Source organism: Odocoileus virginianus, chromosome 19 (assembly GCF_023699985.2).
Source record: "Odocoileus virginianus isolate 20LAN1187 ecotype Illinois chromosome 19, Ovbor_1.2, whole genome shotgun sequence".
Lineage (NCBI taxonomy): Eukaryota > Metazoa > Chordata > Mammalia > Artiodactyla > Cervidae > Odocoileus > Odocoileus virginianus.
Window position 1 is genome coordinate 20,087,149 of NC_069692.1, and position 21,776 is coordinate 20,108,924.

Consider the following 21,776-nt stretch of genomic DNA (forward strand, 5'->3'; position numbering starts at 1 on the left):
TCAAATAATAGATATTTTTATCGCAACTGTGTGCATTCATGCTCGCTCAGTCTTGTCTTCTGACTCTCTGTGACCCCATGGACTTCTGACTTTGTAGCCCACCAGGCTCCTCTGTCCATGGGATTTTCCAGGCAAGAATACTGGAGTGGGTTGCCATTTCCTCCTCCAGGGGACCTTCCTGACCCAGGGACTGATCCCATATCCCCTGTGGCTCCTGCATGAGCAGGCAGATTCTTTATCGCTAGGCTACTTGGGAAGCCCATAGCAACTATATCTGTAACTAAAGGAACATTGTATGTGTTTTCTTTTTTTCCTAACCTGTGGAATGATGAGAATATTTTTAGTCTATTATCATATTGATGGATAACAATTTGCAGCTAGAATACAGCTGTTGAAACATTCTGTTGAAAAATTATTATAAACAATATCAGGCACTAAAGCACCAACATCTCTCAGTAATGTTGTAATACAAAATTGGTCCTCAGATGTATTCTAGGTTGAAATTTATACTGTTTATAATCCCATGATAAACTCTTTGCTTTTGAATAATCTGTATATCAATACTATTCATGAAAAGTTTTGTCTTAAACAGTCCCTGAATAAACCAAAATAAAAATATTAAAGAAAATTTAGACCCTTAAAGGAGAAAGGAGGACTTTCTTGAACATTTTTAATAGTCATAATTGTTTAAAAAATGTGTACAGACTAAAAGAGTCTCAAAATTTAAGGTACTTTTGTGGAGACAGAATGCAATGCAAATTGCACAGGAACTGTGTGGCCTTGAGTGGGTCACTTGGACATCCTAAGCTGTTTATTTCTACTAATTTAAGAAGCCAACCAGCTGCTCTTTCCTTTCCAACATTACAGTCCACTGTATCATATAAACTCTGGTTCTCAAGATGTAATCTGTGGACTCCAGTGATCCCTGAATCGCTGTCATGGAGTCTGTGAAATCAAAACTATTCACATAATAATATGAAGGTTGTTTTTTTTTTTTGTCCTTTTTGTTGTATGAATGGTGCAACAATCAATGGTGAGATACCTTAGCACAAATCACAGCAGCTCCACCAAACTGATTATATTCTCCTCTGCCACACACTCACGTTTGGAAGAGGGGGGGAGGGGGAGGAAGATGCAGCTTTCCTTAAGAATGTCCTTGATAAAGCAGTAAAAATTAATTAACTATATGAAATCTCAACTATTGAATATGATATTTTAAGTAGGCCATGTGATGAAATGGTTAAGTATGCATTAAGCACTTCTGCATATCAGAGTATAAAGGTTGTCTTGAGAAAAAGCTCATGTTGATTGAGTTGCTGAATAAACTAGCCACATTTTTCATGGAACATTTTTACTTGAAAGAATGGTGGACAAACTGCAGTTATTCATTCCTGGATATTTCACAGACTTTTTCTCAAAAGTGAGCAAGGTAGGCTGTCATTTCAAGAACAACTGACAATCTTTTTTGGCAGTGATAAAATTCTAGCTTTCAAAATAGAAGTACTAGAAAACATGTATACACCTCTATTATTTTGAGAGCTTCACAATAGGTAAAGGCTTTTTGAATTAGATGGGTGGTAGATTTTTTTGATAGTGAAATGTGTCAACATTTGGAAGATATGTAGAGTTCAGAAGATTTTAATATTTTCCAAGTGACTAGGGTTAAAATTTATCCTTGGTAAAAAGATCCATTCAAAGTGAAAGATGGAACTATTTTGATGTGATAGAATACAAAAGTTCACTGATACAGTTTCAGATTCTACAATGCAGCCAAACTTCAAGAAAATATTACTTGTCAAGTGTTGGTGTAGTATTAAAGAAAAATTACCATGATTATCTGAAAATGCTTCTGAATTAGTCTTTTCCAACAAACATCTATGTGGAACTTGATATGTATGTTACAACAAAACAACACATTGGAACATATTTAATGCAGAGGCATTTATGAGAATCCAGGAGTTTTCAGTTAGGCATTAAAGAGATTTGCAAAAATGTTAAACAGTAAATCCCTTCTTGTAATTTTTGGAAAGTACATTTATTTTCTTTATAAAATGTTATTTGTGTTAACATGTAATAGGTTTATTATTGGTGTTTTTAAATGAATTAATAATTTTTAACATCAGCTTTGATCCCTAATGTGGTAAATAGTAATAGATATCACCTATATAAACTAAAGAATCTGAGACCTAAGAGATTGATAATTGTTAATATAAACCATTAATTAGGCTGGAGTGAGGGAAGCCATTCAAATCTAAACTAAAGTTAAAAGAGTGCTTTTTAGCCACTAGAGGGAGCTTTGATTTTATGTTAATGTATAGTGTAGAGGCATTAAGAATTTATATGAAAAATAAATGCAAAAATTCTAGACTCACAGCATTTAATATATAAAACACAGAACTTTGTGAGTGCCCCCAGCTCTTTGTGTTTTATTTCTGTGTCGCCCTTTAAACACATGGAAAGATTTTTTTATATAGCCTTAAGTTTGTGTGTGACTAGTATGCTTAAGAAAATTATGTTTACATTAAAGTAGACATTTAAGAAAACATCATGAAGTCTTACTATATGACACCATATGATAAGGAGTCATTAATTCTTTTGTTCTATTTCTAATTGCTTCCATATAAATAGCAGGAGTTGATGTAGTTCTTTCTGCTTACTGACCTTTTAGTAATTGCTAGTTGACTATAGGTCACTCAGAAATACTTCTGACATCTTGTATTTCTTCCAGAGACATGTGTATCAGTTACAGGGAAATGACAGTGCATATGAAATCAATGACTGAGTTCTGAATGATTTATTTCTTCTCTGCTCTAAGGTTCACGTAGAATCACACTGCTACTGCAGCCAATCATTCCTGTGGTTTTATGAACTCGCCCTCAATGACATCCATATTTTTATAATAAAATTTATTATCTTTGCCTTCCTGAAGGCTTAGTATGGAGAACCACATCCTAATTCTTAAAAGATGGGTACAGAATCAATAAAGCTGCTAGATTACTTTTGTGGGTATTTTAGAAATAATTGCCTACATTATTGTTTGTATCTTAAAAATTATCTTAGGCAGTCAGTGTTATGGTAAAGCTACAGCTACGTACATCCAAATTTACAGCTGGTATATTTTTCTAAATTCTTTAGGATGTTTGTTCCTCGGTAACATGTGATGTGCCCTAATAAGGACAAAGATGAGAAAGTCCCCTACAAGAGAAATTGTTTTCTCTAAGTACTTTCTTCTCCAGACAGAACTTCTTGTGCTTTCTCAAAGCAGTGGTTCTTAACATGTTGAAATAAAAAAGGAAGAAAAGAAAACTTTTAAAATCAGATGAAAGCCATGATTCCTCTGCCCAGAAAAATACATAAGCACAATATGCTCAATTTTTCATGCAATTTTGAAGGTTTTCAGATTTCCTAAAGTTCACAAGAATTCCAAGTGAGAATTCTTGTTTAAATCAGTAAAAAACCAGTGAAGATAGAACATGGTAGGGTTTTTGTTTGTGGGGAAAAAGACAAGTATCTGGGATAAGTATGCATTAATCATCTTATTTATGTTGGAATCACTAAAAATACCTTTGGGAATCCTGAAATTCTTTTAGTAAAAGCCTCATAACCCATTTTTGTTAAAAATTTTATAAAAGCTAGAGCTGAAAACTTTGATTGAATTGAGGTCAGATTGGTGAAACCTGCTCAGTCCTCAATGCAGAAAGTCCATTCAACCTGCCAATTTTTTAAAAGAAATTTGAGAAAGTGATGCATTTTAAAAAGCCTTATTGAGTCGATCTCACTTTAAACAAATTAAACTTTCTTGAGTGATTTAGAACACTGAAACTCCAGGAGCCAAATTGGTCTCAAGAGTTCATCAGTAATAGCTACACAAGTTTACATTATATAAAATAAGCTAAGAGCATTTTAACTATAGGCAGACCTAAATAATAACAATAATAGTATGTTGATCCATACTCAGCTTGTAACATTTTTACTCTTAATTGAGAAAGGATTGGAATAATATATTTAAACTGCAAATAATATAGACATAAAATGATTACACTAAGTTATAAAGATTGAAGGACTAAAAATGCCCTCTAAGAATCCTACAGGAAAGAAAAAGATAAGAGAGATGGGTGGAAAATTACTTTTGTTCAATAATTCCTGGCAGGTGTTGTAGTTGAAGCTTACCCAAAAATGGCATTTTCTTCTTCCAAGATAGATATTGTGCCCAAAATCCCTGCCCCCTAGATTTTTTTATAAGGAATTTTCATTATTCTACATTGCTTTTCAGATGCCTTAGCTTCTTTTAACCATACATCTATATATCTGAATTATTGTCATTGGTTTTACTTAAGTAGTAGGTGATTGATGGTTTAATTTTTCTTATGTGCTTCGGTATAGCTATAGTGAAGAAATAAAATTTGGTAAATTCTATCATTAATAAACTTAAGCATAACCTTCTCATAGTATTTCACATGTGCTATGTTCCAATAATCATGAAATAACAATTTTCTATGACTTTCAGTAAGTCTAGATTATTCTTACCTGATTCTCCTTTTTGAAGATTGTAGTGATTGAAGTAAGTGAGTTTTCTGTCTCTGTCATGACCTAATTGAGCCTAAAAATATATATTTAGGGGCATCAAGGATCATCACATGTAAACTGAATGCATACCTCCTAGATACCTGAAGTATAGTTTGTAGGCTGCCCCTATGGCAAGAATAATTCCACACCTTCCTTAGTAACTTCAAATATTTGCAAATCTTGGAGAGAAAAGATAGTATGATCTGCTACTTGAACAAGTGTAGTGAGTCATCAGTGATGTTCAAAAGCAGCAAAGATCTAATGAATACATGCTGTAGTTTTAACACTGGAAATAACATTTAATTATCCAAAAGGCTATTTTATCCTTAAAAAGCTTCAAAGCCCTTGGTTGCCCTTTCATTCCTCTAAACTTGGCAGGTGTATATATATATATATATTTTCCATTTATTTTTATTAGTTGGAGGCTAATTACTTTACAATATTGTAGTGGTTTTTGCCATACATTGCCATGAATCAGCCATGGAGTTACATGTATTCCCCAACCCAATCCCCCCTCCCGCCTCCCTCCCCATCCCATCCCTCTGGATCTTCCCAGTGCACCAGCCCTGAGCACTTGTCTCATGCATCCAACCTGGGCTGGTGATCTGTTTCACCCTTGATAATATACATGTTTCGATGCTGTTCTCTAGAAACATCCCACCCTCGCCTTCTCCCACAGAGTCCAAAAGTCTGTTCTGTACATCTGTGTCTCTTTTTCTGTTTTGCATATAGGGTCATCGTTACCATCTTTCTAAATTCCTATATATGCGTTAGTATACTGTATTGGTCTTTATCTTTCTGGCTTACTTCACTCTGTATAATGGGCTCCAGTTTCATCCATCTCATTAGAACTGATTCAAATGAATTCTTTTTAATGGCTGAGTAATATTCCATGGTTTGATCCTTGGCAGGTATATTTAATTGATGATGATGGCATATGGCAGGGCTGTTTGATGGTCATGGGAGACCAATCCTATTCTAAAGAGAAACTGATGAAGTAGCAAAGGGTTCAGCCGTGTGTCCAACCCCTCCAGGGGATGGATGATAAGATCTAAGGAAGAGTGTCCATGTTCCTGATATTGAGTTCAAATCAAGGAACCAAGCTCCAAGTGGAGATATTAGGAAACCAAAGATTTGCCATATTTGGGAGAGTGTGGAGTGGGGACGTCCTGGTGTTGCGACAATATGGAAGTTGCCACCCTTGCCATAGGAATGATCTATACAATCCCTTTCAGTTCTAAAGTTTAGATTATAAAATTTCATGCTTCAGCCTGCATTTACTTGTAACAGAGAAAGTTTATTTGCACTGCCTTATCCTCTTGAGTATCTCTTTTTGGTTCTTTCTACTTGGTAATGCCTATGGGTCACAGGTTCTTGCTGTTGTCTCTGCACTTCACTTCAACAGAGATGATTGTATTCAATATGTATTTGTATCTTCTCCCTACATACTTTTATGAGCAACATGCAAGTGGACTCTCATTGTGATAAAGATAAAACTGTTACAGTGAAAAAAAAATCTTTAGTAATATATATGTAAATTTTAGAAATGAAGTGAAATGAAAGTTGCTCAGTCATGTCCAATTCTTTGTGATCACCATGGACTGTAGCCTGCCAGGTTCCTCTGCCAATGGAATTCTCCAGGCAAGAATACTGGAGTGGGTTGCCATTTCCATCTTCAGGGGTTCTTCCCGACTCAGGGATCAAACCTGGGTTTCCTGCATTGCAGGTAGATTCTTTACCGTCTGAGCCACCAGAGAAGCCCTGTGAATTTTAGAAGTTCCTTGTTATTTGATATGAATGTATTTATATTTCTTTCTATGGATTACACTCATCATTGTGTTGATTAGAAATGTATGAATATATTTCAATTCTGAATTTAAAAGCAATATATGTACGTGCATATACATTTCAACATATAGGCATTTTAAGGGTTTTTTTTTCTTTAGGATAAAGACAAATATAAAAATACTGTAAAATTCTCATTGAATCTGTTGCAGGATGTCTGACTTCCTCTGTGAGGTGTCATTCTGTAAATGTTATTACTTAGTGGAATGAAGTATATTTGACATGGACCCATATTTACTTTTGAACTGTGGTGCCGGAGAAGACTCTTGAGATCCCCTTGGACAACAAGGAGATCAAACCAGTCACTCCTAAAGGAAATCAGTCTTTCAATGCTGGAAGGACTGATGCTGAAGTTGAAGCTCTAATACTTCAGCCACCAGACGTGAAGAGCCAACGCATTGGAAAAGACCCTGATCCTGGGAAAGACTGAGGGCAGGAGGAGAAGGGGACAACAGAGGATGAGGTGGTTGGATGAAATCATCGACTCAATGGACATGAGTTTAAGCAAACTCTGGGAGACAGTGAAGGTCAGGGAAGCCTGGCATGCTGCAGTCCATGGGGTCACAAAGAGTCAGATGCCACTGAGTGACTGAACAACAACGTATTTACTAACAGTTGAGTGAAACATAACAGGCTCTGCTGAGTAAAGATGTTAATGTAACAGAGTAGATTATGAAAAGTTAGATGAACTACTTTTAGTTTTACTCTCAAAAAACTGTGTATAAGAAATTTAAATTTTGTGAGTGTATTTTATGTGCTGAGCAGAGTGGCAGCCACATGAAAAATATGTGACTGGCTCACTGGTGCTGCTGATTTTAGGGCTCATTCTGAGTGGTTAGTTACTTGCAGCATAGATTCACAATAGAAGCAACTTTGAATTGTAATAGAAGCCTGTGAGACATGCACATGGGACTGTTCAAATAATTAAACTCCCTTCCACTTTAGACAATCTTATTTGCCACTTGGTGCAGGTCTGTAGATTGTGCAAACTGGAAAGAAGTCACTTGGTATGGTCTGGCAGCCCCCGAGCAATCATTTCAGCTTTGTCACAGTAGTCCTAGTTTATAGGCCTTCCCTGGTAGCTCGGACGGTAAAGCACCTGCTTGCAATGTGGGAAACCCGGGTTCGATCCCTGGGTCAGGAAGATCCTCTGGAGAAGGAAATGGCAACCCACTCCAGTACTCTTGCCTGGATGGAGGAACCTGGTGGGCTATAGTCCATGGGGTTGCAAAGAGTTGGACATGGCCGAGTGACTTCACTTTCAAGGGGCACTGTCCTTAAGAATAGGAAGTAGTTGCTCATACATGAGTTCTAAGTAGTTCCTTTCCTTCTGTATATTTTCCATGCTCTTCCACTACTTTTCTCAACATGGTTATCTCAGATATTCGGGTATAAGTGGCTACAGGCTAAAGATGACCTTATTCTATAATAGTTTGATGTCTGATGCAGCAATAGCTAGATATATCAGCTTCCTATATATGGCCTTGAATGCGTGTTTCTACTTTAGGAGACGTTCTACCTACCTTATATGTCTGCAAATGTAGCAATATTAAAAATGATCATAGTCAATGCAGTTGTTCTCCACATTTGGCAAAATTCCTTTTGTCTTAAGTACTTAATCTCTTTTTGGAGAAGGGAACTTAAGTTTTTGAGGATTTATTCTGAGCCTGACATTGTGTTTGCCATAGATTCACTTTCACTTAAGAACTCATTTATTATTACTTCATAGATAAAATTTTATTGAATAATAAAAACATTATCAGATTTAATTAAGGGGCATTGGAAAAGGCATATCCATTTCTCCATTCCTCTTCTGTTAATGCATTTTACCTATTCCCTTACATTTACCTATTCCCTTAAGTATATGCATGTGTGTGTGAAAAGAAGAGAGGGAATGAGAGAATGAAGTGTGTCTGGGTATGCAACTCTCTCAGAATAAAATCTTGTTCTTGGTTATAATTAGTTCTGATTCCAGATACTTGGGTTTGGTAAAAGAGACTCTAGCACCTTATAAAATAGTATGTAAATGATTATCTGTGTTCACCATTAGAATGTAAATAATTATCTGTGGGATTAAGCTTCTCTATCCAATAAGAGAACTGTAATCCTCAAATACACAGACGTGCTCACCTTCAGGTATTAGTTAAAATTGAGAGAAAAAGAAAGATAAATAGAAGAATCAGACAAATGATATTTGTAAAGATTTTCAAAAGCCCCTTTTACATATTTCAGTCAATATTACTGAAACATAATCAGTGACTTAATACTGCTTAATACTAAGAGTATTGATGAAGAAAGTACATCTCTTTAAATAGATTAGATGTGATGAAGTTTATGACTTCACACTTAGCAAGATTAGTTTTAAGAGTTCAAAGGGACACCTCTAAAACCATTTAATCCAACTTTCTACTGACAGAATGCCTACTCTTCAGCCTGGTCAAACATGTAATGAGGCTCTGCCTAAAGACTAGAAATTTGTAATCTGGTGAAATGAAAGCATTGCATTGTTGGCTAACTCTAATTCTGCAGTTTTTTCCATGTTACCTTCCATGTATCAGCTCTCTTTCCTCTAATGCTGTCCCCTGGACACAAGCAAAATTTGTCACATCTTTAGATTCAAAACTTCTTGCAACTGCCTCTCCTTCAGTTGTTTCTCTGTGATATGCTATTGAGACCCAGTAAAAGCCTGCTCCCCTTGAAGACTGCCATCCAGCTCTTTTCCATCACTTACAATCTGTCCTTGATTTAATGTCAAGTTTCTTGAAAGAGATGTCTGCCTTTATTTTTCTTGCTTCCTCACTTTTAGTTCACTCCAGAAAGTGTCACAGACTAGTTTCTCCTTTGGTCTTAAATCTGCCTCTATGATGTTATTGATGATCTCCTGAGCACCAAATCCTGAGTATAATGGTCTTTCTGCAGCATCTAATCCTATTGATTCCTGAAGACTCTTTCCTCTTTTATGGGCCTAAAACTTCTTTTTCCTTCTTTTCTTCCTGGTTCTGACTGCTTCACCTCCAGCTCCTTCAAGAGTTCACCTTTTGAAGGCTGGAGTGATTTTCTAAGGTAGCATGCTTCATCTTTTTACATATTACACATAATTACTAAGTAGTTTTATATGTTATATGTTATAGCCCATATTCTGATGAGTCACAAAAATGTCACCAATCCAGATCTCTTTTCTAACTTCTGCAATTCAGTTTCCCCATAAACTGTTTTCATTTGGTACCTCCTCATTTCCTGCCTGTTTTACTATACCCATCTCCTGATTGGTCTTTTTTTTTTTTTTCCATTTATTTTTATTAGTTGGAGGCTAATTACTTTACAACATTGCAGTGGTTTTTGTCATACATTGAAATGAATTAGCCATGGATTTACATGTATTCCCCATCCCGGTCCCCCCTCCCACCTCCCTCTCCACCCCATCCCTCTGGGTCTTCCCAGTGCACCAGGCCTGAGCACTTGTCTCATTCATCCAACCTGGGCTGGTGATCTGTTTCACCCTAGATATACATGTTTCGATGCTGTTCTCTTGAAACATCCCACCCTCGCCTTCTCCCACAGAGTCCAAAAGTCTGTTCTATACATCTGAGTCTCTTTTTCTTTTTTTGCATATAGGGTTATCGTTACCATCTTTCTAAATTCCATATATATATGTGTTAGTATACTGTAATGGTCTTTATCTTTCTGGCTTACTTCGCTCTGTATAATGGGCTCCAGTTTCACCCATCTCATTAGAACTGATTCAAATGAATTCTTTTTAATGGCTGAGTAATATTCCATGGTGTATATGTACCACAGCTTCCTCATCCATTCGTCTGCTGATGGGCATCTAGGTTGCTTCCATGTCCTGGCTAGTATAAACAGTGCTGCGATGAACATTGGGGTGCACATGTCTCTTTCGGATCTGGTTTCCTCAGTGTGTATGCCTAGAAGTGGTATTGCTGGGTCATATGGCAGATCTATTTCCAGCTTTTTAAGGAATCTCCACACTGTTTTCCATAGTGGCTGTACTAATTTGCATTCCCACCAACAGTGTAAGAGGGTTCCCTTTTCTCCACACCCTCTCCAGCATTTATTGCTTGTAGACTTTTGGATAGCAGCCATCCTGACTGGCATGTAATGGTACCTCATTGTGGTTTTGATTTGCATTTCTCTGATAATGAGTGATGTTGAGCATCTTTTCATGTGTTTTTTTGCCATCTGTATGTCTTCCTTGGAGAAATGTCTGTTTAGTTCTTTGGCCCATTTTTTGATTGGGTCATTTATTTTTCTGGAATTGAGCTGCAGGAGTTGCTTGATTGGTCTTTATGTCCAATCCACATCGTCAGTTAGTGAGGGTGAGCTTTTTGAAATGAGAATCAATCATTATTCTTGCCTTCAGGGAGTCTCCTCTGTCTAGCAAATACTTTTCAAACTCCTTAGTTTAGGGTATGAGGCTCTTCACAACTTGAGACTCCTCCAACCTCAGCTAAAGCCATTTTCCACCTTAAATTCTCAGCCATAGCCCTAGAGAGCTCACTTCTGTTTCCTAGACACTTGGAACTCTCTCTCACATCTGAACCCTAGACCACTTCTGCCTGAAGCCCTCTTCCCCCTTCTCTATGCTATCTTCATTGGGCTGCTCCCCATGTATCTCATAGATGCCACTCCACCTACCCTGTGGCTTGTTCTTCCCCAGACATCAGTTAAGAGCCTCTCCGGGATGCTTTTGGAGCCCCAGTCCAGCTGTCTCTCTTAGCGCTTGGCATGCTGCGACTGTTCATGGACCTGTCTCTCTCCTCACCAGACCATGAACAGCTTGAACAAGGACCATGCTTTCTCATGTGTGTAGCCCCAATACTTTATAAAAATGACCTTGCACCTCAATTAGGGCCATACACATCATTCACTCAGTGAAGTTTTTGTGAATCTACTAAGCTCTGCAGTCAATGCTGAGGATATACTACACAAGATGAGCTGGCCTTCATGAAACTTGTAAACAACGGCTTTATTCCTTTTGTGTGCTAAGTCACTTCAGTTGCATTCGACCCTGCGACCCTATGGACCATAGCCCACCAGGCTCCTCTGTCCATGGGATTCTCCAGGCAAGAATACTGGAGTGGGTTGCCATGCCCTCCTCTAGGGGATCTTCCAACTCAGGGATTGAACCCACATCTCCTGCATTGGCACACAGGTTCTTTACCACTAGTGCCACCTGGAAACCCCTTTTAAAGGGTCATTTTTCAATCTTGGTCTTGCTGGAAGCCACATTAGCTAGCCTTCTTGAGTGTGTCCTGTGCAGATTTGTTCTTTAGGACATACCTGGAGGTACTAGGTGTGCATTTAGTGCTACCTTTTCTCTCTTCATTCTCAGAGCAATTCTATGATATCAGGACTGTTATTCTCTTTTAACATGTGAAGAAACAGAAGCTTGCAGAATTTAAATCCTGGGTTTCTAAATGTCAAAGCAGTTTCAAACCCAGAGCCCAGAACTTTATGCTAAATCGATCAAGAGGCTCTTTGTATCTTCACTGAAGTCACTGATAACAAATGTTGAATAAAAAAAGAGCTGAACTTTGAGCTGCCTGGGGCTGATATTACAGATCTTCTTGGTGACACCAGATATTTATCAAACATTTCTGTCAATCTCCCTACTAGGCAGCCCACCTTTCTTCATCCTGTCCTTAGGACATTATGGAAGGCTTATTAAATGCCATAGAGAAATCAGTGTCCACCTTATCCACACACTGCCTTTATCTGCAAATCCAGCGCTCCCATCCAGTGGGGAAATGGGCCCAACACCAGACCTCATAAATATCTGCCCAATGAATGACTGACTTGACTTTCTTCCCTGTTCTTTCCATTCCACCCACTAACTTGCAGCTGCGTAAATGCTTAGTGCATTTACCCTTTAAGTCCTTAGGTGTGCCTCAGTGGCAGTGTGCAAAGCTCTCTTCAGAGGTTGCATGGCTCCCTCCCACAAAATTATACAATTGTGTATCTGTTTGAATCAACCTGCTGCTTGCTCCAAAGAAGAGATCTCTGAAATCATGCATTTCCCAACCATTATATTGAAGTGCTGAGTGGCAGGGCAGGTGGGGCTGAACCCAGCCATGTTGAGACTTGTTTCATCTCCAGAGGGAAGTGTTACCAGTCAGCCTTGCCTTGGACAGTGGGTGGAGGAGGAGAGCCCATTTGACAGTGGACAGAAAGAGTTGCACCTGGAGAAAGACTTGAGTGTATCTGACTCTTCAAAATAAGACACAATTAGGTTCTAATTGCTTAATTTTTTTCTCATTTTTCACTTGCTGCTTGATAATATAATCAGTGGGAGGGACAGTGGGAATAATTTTTTAGATAAGTATTTAAACATAGTCTTGACAGTTTTTCTCCGTGAGGATTAATGGCTTCTCATTAAAAAAAAAAAAAAAAAGATTAAAGAAATGAGTCACACAACTCTTGTTAAAACAAAACAAAACAAAACTATCTCTTTTTTTTTTTTTTTTCTTTTTTAGGCTACTAAGACAGTGCCAATACAAATGGCACCTATTAATTGTTAAGTTGTAATTTTACAAATCAAAGTGCATTCCCAATGAGGCTATTTCAAAAGAAAAATTAAGCATTAACTCTGATATACCATCTGGTATTCAAATCACTTTGAAAAAAATGTTCATAGTAATGTGAATTCTCCTAGGACAAAGCTGGTGAGCTACAGGAGACTGTGGAATGAAACAACCTTGAAGAAACTAAAATCCCTTTGGCATTGCCTCTTTCTGTGTGATCTTCTCTGTCAGGAGTCCAATTTTAGTTTGATCTCAATCAGAGGGGCATAATTTATCGAAGAAATTTCAGAACGGGTGTTCTAGTTACTCTTTGTACCATTCTATCTTTAAAGAAGCTCTGAATTCTCCCTTTAAATCTAACTGACTACTGATGATTCTGAAACTCCAAGAACAAACAATGGGTTGGATCCTTTGTCTTCTTCTGCCTATGCTATTGAGAACAACAGCCGACAAGTTTAGAGCAGGGCACACTTTTAACCGCTGATTCATATTGTGTTACTAGGTCTTTCAGAAGTCGTCTTTGGCATGTTAATTAGAATCTAAAAATGTAATGACAGTTAAAATTTATTAAAGTTTTTTTTTAATTGGAGTATAATTTCTCTATATTTATTTGATCATTTCAAACAGTCCACAAGTAAGAAACTTACAGAAAAAACACCATCTATAATTGTGCCGCATTTCAGTGACTATCAAGGACAGAGAACTTATGTAATAAGTTGATGATGTAAACTTTTTGGCTCTTCACAGCTTATATAATTGTTGTTATAAAAAAAGGTATTACTTTTGTTTTCTATTTGAGGAACTCACTACTGTGTAACCCATGGTACATTTTTGCTTCGTTAAGAACTGCAGTCAAGAGAGTTACTTGAATTTAAACTATTTGATTTCAAAGTTCATAAAGATATTTTGAAAAACTGAAAGTATATCTCGCTTGCTTTTTCTAACTTCAATTCTGTTCATCATTTAAGTGATGATACAAAGTATAAAATTTGTATTTGCAGAACATGTTTGGAAAGGAATTTAGCTGGTGAGTTCTAGAAGGTATTGTTCTCAGAGTCTTCCCAATAAGGAGATACCATTACAAGTATTAATGTCCTCAGCTAACAAACTGAAACACAGGTTAGGATTGACTTGAGGTTTTACCATCTGCCCTTGTAGCTCAGCTGGTAAATGATCCGCCCGCAATGCGGGAGACCTGGGTTCAATCCCTGGGTTGGGAAGATCCCCTGGAGAAGGGAAAGGCTACCCACTCCAGTATTCTGGCCTGGAGAATTCCGTGGACTGTATAGTCCATGGGGTCTCAAAGAGTTGGACATGACTGAGTGAGTCTCACTTTCACTTTACCATCTGCAGAGTTATAAGGAAACCAGCCTTCTGGAGTGGTTTCTCTGCATCCTACCTAAAATGGGAACAAGATACTAAGCAAGGGAGAATGTTTGGTAAATTAGTTCCATCAGGGCTGGCTTACTGGCTGGGGGTGGGGGTGGGGGTGGGGGTGGGGACTTAAAAATAATAAGGAAGAAGACAATTGATGCAGGGTCTTTCCATTTTATGTCTTTAATTTAAAAATAAAAATATCTACAGTTTCTGTTCTTATAGAACATAAAATGTCTTCATATTTCTTGGACTTATTGGCTGTACATTTTGCTGATTTGGAAGCAGCTGCAGTATTGCTTATCCTACCCAAAAGAGAATTTATAAATAATACTGGTCAGTATCCAACATGTGTGATTTTTTTAAACTGGTGACTGAATTGTCTTTAGGAAGTATATTTTTAGTGTAAAAACTACAATGCTGTATTATGGTAGTTCTATGAAATAGATTTTAAAATATGTATATTCCATACTGAAATGTATAAAATGACATTAAAAAGAGAAACTCAGTCAATGATTAAATATATTCATTCAACCCTTTAAATATTCCACCAGCCAGCATTTAGTGAGGACATACTCTGTGTCAGGCACTGTTCCAATAAGGATATTTTGAATGTCTTCTCTGTTCCAGGAACTGTCCCAGGCATTTGGAATACAAAATTCAAAAAGTACAATCTGTTTTCTTAGGGAACTAAGGATCATACTATTGTGGGAAGAAGGGATGCTCAGTTAGTAGCTGACTAGGTGGGGGAAAAGCCTCAAGGTTATGGGGCAATGGTCCCCATCACCACTGGACTGAAATATTTTATTTAAATTTTTCAGTACAGATTACATCTAACATCCTGGTTGTTTTGGAGGATGGCTACAATAGACACAGGTAAGAGATTCTGGAACAATGGTGATAGTTGTTGTTCAGTCACTCAGTCATATCCAGCTGTTTGTGACCCTGTGGATAGCATGCCGGGCTTCCCTGTCCTTCACCGTCTTCTGGAGCTTGCTCAGGCTCATGTCCATCAAGTCAGTGATGCCATCCAACCATCTCGTCCTCTGTCATCCCCTTCTCCTCCTGTCTTCATCTTTCCCAGCATCAGGGCCTTTTCTAATGAGTTGGCTCTTCACATCAGGTGGCCAAAGTATTGGACCTTCAGCATCAGTCCTTCTAATGAATATTCAGGATTGATTTCCTTTGTGATTGACTGGTTTGATCTCCTTGCAGTCCAAGGGACTCAAGAGTCTTCTCCAACACCACAGTTCAAAAACATCAATTCTTTGGCGCTCAGCCTTCTTTATGGTCCAACTCTCACATCCATACATGACTACTGGAAAAACCATAGCTTTGATTATTCAGACCCTTGTTGGCAAAGTAGTGACTCTACTTTTTAATGTGCTGTCTAGGTTTGTCATAGTGTAAATACCTTCTCCTCCATGAAACCTCTAGTAATCTGTCCAGCCAAACATAACTATTTAGTCAAACTCACAATGCTTTTGTTCTTATGTCATATATCTATGTTTCTATATCTGCATGTCTCTATATCTGTCTGTCTGTCTCTGCATGGCAGCTCTGGGGTCTAAGAGCAAGTATTCCTAGAGTCAGGAAATGGAAGATGCCAGCCTTTTAAGTCCTCTTTCATTAGAGAAAGGCAAGATTTCAGAGAAGAATTTTTTTTCAAGCTGTCTTTAAAATGTACCTGTCGGCCTGGCTACCAGACAAATATCCTTAGTGATATTTTTAGAACTACATTAAATTCCAAATGATATATATATATACATATATATACATATACATATATATATTAGCAGTATATATAAAACATAATAAAATGTATGATTGCATTGATTTTCTGATTTGCACTATGGAGAAACACACGCAATGAATTTTGCCACTCAATAATTGCCCTTTGATTACCTCCCTTAAAGAGTATATTTTACCTCCCTTAAGAGTATATTTTACCTCCCTTAAAGAGTATATTTTACAATACATTGTTAATAGAGGAAAAACCATTTTATCAAATGCTCTTTACCTGTTGCTTTTGCTGGTGTTGTACATTACCTCACAATATTTTCTTATAATTGTAGCAGATTAATTATGTGTAATCTATGTATTATTTATTTATGGAAATAGCTATGGTAATTTCTGAATTTCTTAATAGATCAGGAGTAACTCATTTCTTCACATTAATAGTGCATATGTGAGTGTATATGTTTGTGTTAAAATAACACCTTCACATGTTACTAGTTTCAGTAGGATAAAATTTCAAGGATTATTCCCTCTGAAGTTTTTAGGTAGAAGATGAGAAACTGGGCAAAGGGGAAAATTTCATCTTACTGCAGTGTATCACACAATTAGGTACTTTATGGAGAATTTTATGTCTTCTACTAAAATAGCCAGCATTGGACGTTTTCAGAAATAGGATATTGGACTGATCAGATCATTGGTCAGTTCTGCTATGGTTATTTCTGTTTGCCTAAAGAGGGTGTTTTTTGCTTGATTTGAAAACACGTTAGAAAATAGTCAGTGTTCTTTGTTTAGATTTCTTGAATCATACCATGCTAGAAATGGCCATACTACAAGATTTCTTACTTGTCAAAGTGCTTCTTTTTCAAGTGTTATGGTAGGAGAATCATTTAATGGTGTGAGAAGAGATTCATAGTATGTTACATGGATAAAAACATTATAGAAAAAATATAAATTACAGTTCCTTTTTATATTATATACACAAAGGAAAGGCTTTGATAGTAGAGTTGTGGTTATGATCACAGTCTTTGGCGTAATTCAGAGGGTTCAGTTTCAAATCCTAGCTTCTCACCTTATTAAATATGTGACCTTTGAAACCTAGAGCAAATTACTAAACATCTCTGTGCCTTAATTTCCTCATTTTCACAATGTAGATAGTGGGTTTGTACATTAAAGATTATTTATATTATCTGTTCTAAATTATTTATATATGATAGAGAACAGAGATCAATACAGAGTAAGTACTCAATATTGTTAAAATGATACTGTTATTATTAATGAATAATATTAATAATGCTTACCTTGGATAATTTGGCTTACAAGTAATTTTTATTTCTTCTTTATAATTGTTTGTATTTTCTAGATTGTCTACAATTGCCATGAATAAAGGTTAAATTATTTTAAATAAGAGAATAAAAGGCTAATATACTCTAATTTATATTAGAAATTTTTAAACACAATTCCAGCTGTCTTTAAGTCGTCTAAGCAGATACTACTCTACATGACTTTAGCTTTTATTTCATTCTTCTTAATGGATTAAAATTGGAATGTTACTGAGTTATTAAGATCTTAACAGTTCCACAGAAGTAAGGTTAGCAGACAAAAATGTAAGTAGCTTTCCATCTCAAAACATTATTTATAATAATAAATATTAAGACAGACTTTTCCACCCTTGATAATATACATGTTTCAATGCTGTTCTCTCAAAACATCCCACCCTTGTCTTCTCCCACAGAGTACAAGGGCCTGGTGCACTAGGAAGACCCAGAGGGATGGGGTGGGGAGGGAGGCGGGAGAGGGGATGGGGATGGGGAATACATGTAAATCCATGGCCAACGCATGTCAATGTATGGCAAAAACCACTACAATATTGTAAAGTAATTAGCCTCCAACTAATAAAAATAAATGGAAAAAAAAAGACTTTTTATCACTCATTACAACTTTTTAAGTTTCTAAAGTTACTTTAAACAAAAGTGGATCACAAGAAAATGTGAAAAGGAAAATTATATGCTTGAGGGAAAAAGAATTTAGTAAGTCACTGCTTGTTAATTCAAGGTTAGTTCATAAAAAGAAAATGAAAACTGACAATTATATATCTAATTGGGAAGAAAATGAAGGTTTTTCCCACTAGAGCATAAACATGTCTATTTTCTTCTTTTTATTTTATTAAACAAATTAATATAATAGGATATACTTCAATAATCATTCAGATCTCTACTCAACAATATCTTACTTTGTAAAACTAACTATGTATAAAAATGGTGTGCAAGTAGAATATTCTTGCACTTTAGAGAATGAGTCATATAATAATGTATATAGATTAATGAGCTATAGACCAATTTGAATTTTAGTCTTATGGATATTTTCTTTCTCTTCCTCCCCCCAATTTAATTTTATCAAATTTAGTATCTTTTTCTCTAAAATATATTGTTCTACTCTGATCTGAATATACAATAATATACATCTATGTGTGTGTATATTCAGGTATTCATATACACTGACATATATACATATATGTGTGTATGTGTATGTGTGTGTATTGCAAAAAGACAGATTAAGGATATACTTTTTAGCTCTACAGCATACATTCATTCTGTCTATAAACTCTTAGCTTGTAGTAATTTTACTTCCCACAAATTATCATGGAAAATATTCTAAAGATTTGTAACAATGATAGTAAAGGAGTTTTAGTCCTTTTTTTCCCCTAGCTCCTATAGTCATAGACCCAGGCTTTTAGGAGCTGAGAGATTCAGTGCTTTCTGGCATCTAGTTAGGAAACCCACTGTAAAAATTATCACAGATTTTTCTGGGTCCAAGTTGTGACTAAGACTAGATCTTCCATCTCAGGCTGGCTTCCTAATTCACAGCAAAATTCTTCAAAAGTGACTGATTTCACAACTGGTTTCTCAGTGTAAAAAAAGACACATTTAAAGGAAAAAAGAAAACACTTTAAAAATATATGACTTGTGACAACTTTGCAGTTAGCACCAAAAATACTGCCTCTGTAAAATAGTGGTTCAACGTAGCACAAAGCCTTCAGGTCTGTGCACTGTGAATGGGTTTGTCAATGAAGAATACATTGTTAATGTGAAAAATGAAGCCAATATAGATTTGGTACTAAACTTTAAAATTCTTTAATGACTTTTAAGTTCTTCCTAGACAATGGCTCGAATATTTTATTTTCTAAATAAAGATATATGAACCCAGAGCCATTTTATTATCACTTTTAAAGTCACTTGATTATCACCTTTGTTTTGTTTTTCTTGACACTGAATGTTTACGACCAGATTCTTGGTCAATGACAAGGCAGATATATAATTACCATCCAATGATTAGACCTGTACAGAGACAGAAATAACCTTTAGCTGGTAGACTTGGCTGAGTCCTTCATCAGTTTTTCCAATCCCAGAGATACATGCAGTGTTATTTTAAAGAAGTTCTTTCTGTCTATATTTTTTGCCTAAATACTCAACCCGCTGCTGAAAAAGATTTGAGGTTCTTTTAGGAGATACGTTATTTTTTGATACCCCGAAACAGTTTTTAAGAGCATTTCTCAATATAGGCAATAATTTTCACAACTTCTCTAGTTTATTAGCTAGAGGACTTGGACAGCTTTTTAGGGGTTTGCAGGAAATACGTTTTTCTTCCTTACCTTTTTCTTTCCCTCTAAAATAACATACTCAACGTGTAGGAAAGGAAGAGAACCCCACAGTCTGCATTGTGATCTCAGTAGTTTCTTTTTGTAACTGGATATAGAAGAAACACTTCCAAAACATTTTAATTTAAATGAATGTGTTGGAGTATAAACCAAAGATGATGCTTCTTTTGTGACATTGAAAAATAATAATATCAAAGGCATCTTAGTTTATATATTACTTTAAAATTTTGAAAAGAAACCTTCCTGAATATAATCCTATTTGATTTTTGCAGGTTCTAGATAGTGTTTGTATTGTTATTCCTACCTTATAGATGAGAAAACTAAGCCTCTGAGAGGCCTTGTAGGTGGTAAGTGTCAAACCAAGTCTAGAAATCATAGTAACCCTTAAACCAAGGATACCACATATTATCTTGACGATGACTTTGGTTCTAAAGAAGTCACAGTGACAACTCAAAACTAGACTAGCAATTAGAATAAAGGAAAATTATGGTTGATATCTTAAACAAAGCCTAAAAAACGAATCAAAGACTGAAATCTGGAATTTAGTATTTAAACAGGATTTATCTGTATCAGCTCTGTGTAGCTTAAATTGGAAAGATTAATAATTTTCCTGTTGATACTACTTTAGGAGCAAATTAACAGCTTGGATTTGGGAGAAATAGATTTAAAAGTCCTGAAATTCTGGGTACCGAAGTATAGAAGTTGTATTACCTTATGTAAAAAAAAAGGGGGGGTTAGGGAATAAAGCTTTATACTTGAGGGATTTTTAGTTGAGAGATTATTTTTCTTGTGATTGCACATGAATAGTCTATGAGATTAGCTGTGCCAAATTCCATGGGTCTCTCTGTGCTCAGCGTTCCTTGGCTCTTGCCTTTAATAATAGGATCGAAGGGGATGAGAAAAGATAGGAACAGGAGGGAGGGAGATGGAGAGAGGCAAAGAAAGAAATCGAATCTGCGGAAACAGAACAGTTCCAGGTGCACCTCAGTGGGCCAAACAGAGCATTCAGTACAGTGTATTAACATGGGCTTGAATAATTCAAACTTTCAAACCGCAGGAAGAGGCTTTCCAGTGGGAGGAAAAGTCCCCATAATTAAAGCTTCCCTGGCACATGGAGGCAGCTGTATCCTCTGACAGACCGAGAAAATTGGACATGGCCTAATAGCCTAAGAGAACAGGGATGCTGGGGTGCAGCATTGTTAGAGAAGTGTTAGGTTTATTTTGGTGTTCTCCAATTATAAAGTCAATTCTCTGGATACCAGCTTCTTTTACATATTAATGGCCTAACCCTTGGCATATGGCAAGAATGCAGGATTCAACTCTGAGACTGAAAAATGGCATAGTGAGTTCAAAGATGCCAGTGGCAGCATATTACATTTTTGAAAGGTAGCTTTCAAAATAAACAAGAAGATGGGAATTTTTTTACATCAATATGCCAGTCATTTTAGGAAGAAAAATATTTCCTCACTTAATGTCTCTACACAAGGTGCTTAAGGGGTTCAAACTATTATGTGTATTTAATAGATATATGTATTCATACAGTTTCTGAATGATGTCTTAAAGATTATTTCTGTATGGACATTCCATCCATAGCAAATTTAAACTATGACTTCAATTCACTCCTTTCAAGTGTTCAAAAATCTTACTTGATTTTAGTCGATCCAAGTGCCAAGTTTCATCAGCACCTTGTTTTTTTTGTAGAAGGTGCTGGTTTTTCCCCTCTGGTGCACTTCCTATTTATAATTTCCTGCCATCTCCCAATGTCTTCAGCAAGGAGGCTAATTGTCACGCTTGTTTTCTGGGGCCTGAATGCAGCAAAGGGTGTATCTGAAATAAACAATTCAGTGTATTCCTGGAGGCTTTGCCAGACTGTGAAAAGCTAAAACATATTGTGGTGTTCCCTCGGGGACTTCAAAATAGCATGCCTAGGCTGAAGACAGTGGAAAAAGAGGGTAACCACAGTATCTTCTACTTCCCCTTCCCTTTACTGACTTCTGAGTTAAAAGCTTACCTCTCTCTTCACATTTGATTCCCCTCCCACCCCGACGTCCAGAACA

The 21,776-nt window shown here is 36.5% G+C and overlaps 1 protein-coding gene across 7 annotated transcripts in view; it reads left to right on the top strand.

Moving 5' to 3' along the window:
- The window catches only part of HS3ST5 (heparan sulfate-glucosamine 3-sulfotransferase 5), a 296,033-nt gene that overhangs the window by 39,191 nt on the left and 235,066 nt on the right, over nt 1-21,776 (top strand). Inside the window, exon 2 of one of the 7 annotated variants that reach the window (XM_070449926.1) lies at nt 15,149-15,203. The exons of the other annotated variants lie outside the window; for them this stretch is intronic. The gene's annotated coding sequence lies outside the window, so the exon portion shown is untranslated. The remainder of the gene's footprint in view (nt 1-15,148; nt 15,204-21,776) is intronic. 7 annotated transcript variants of the gene reach the window in all.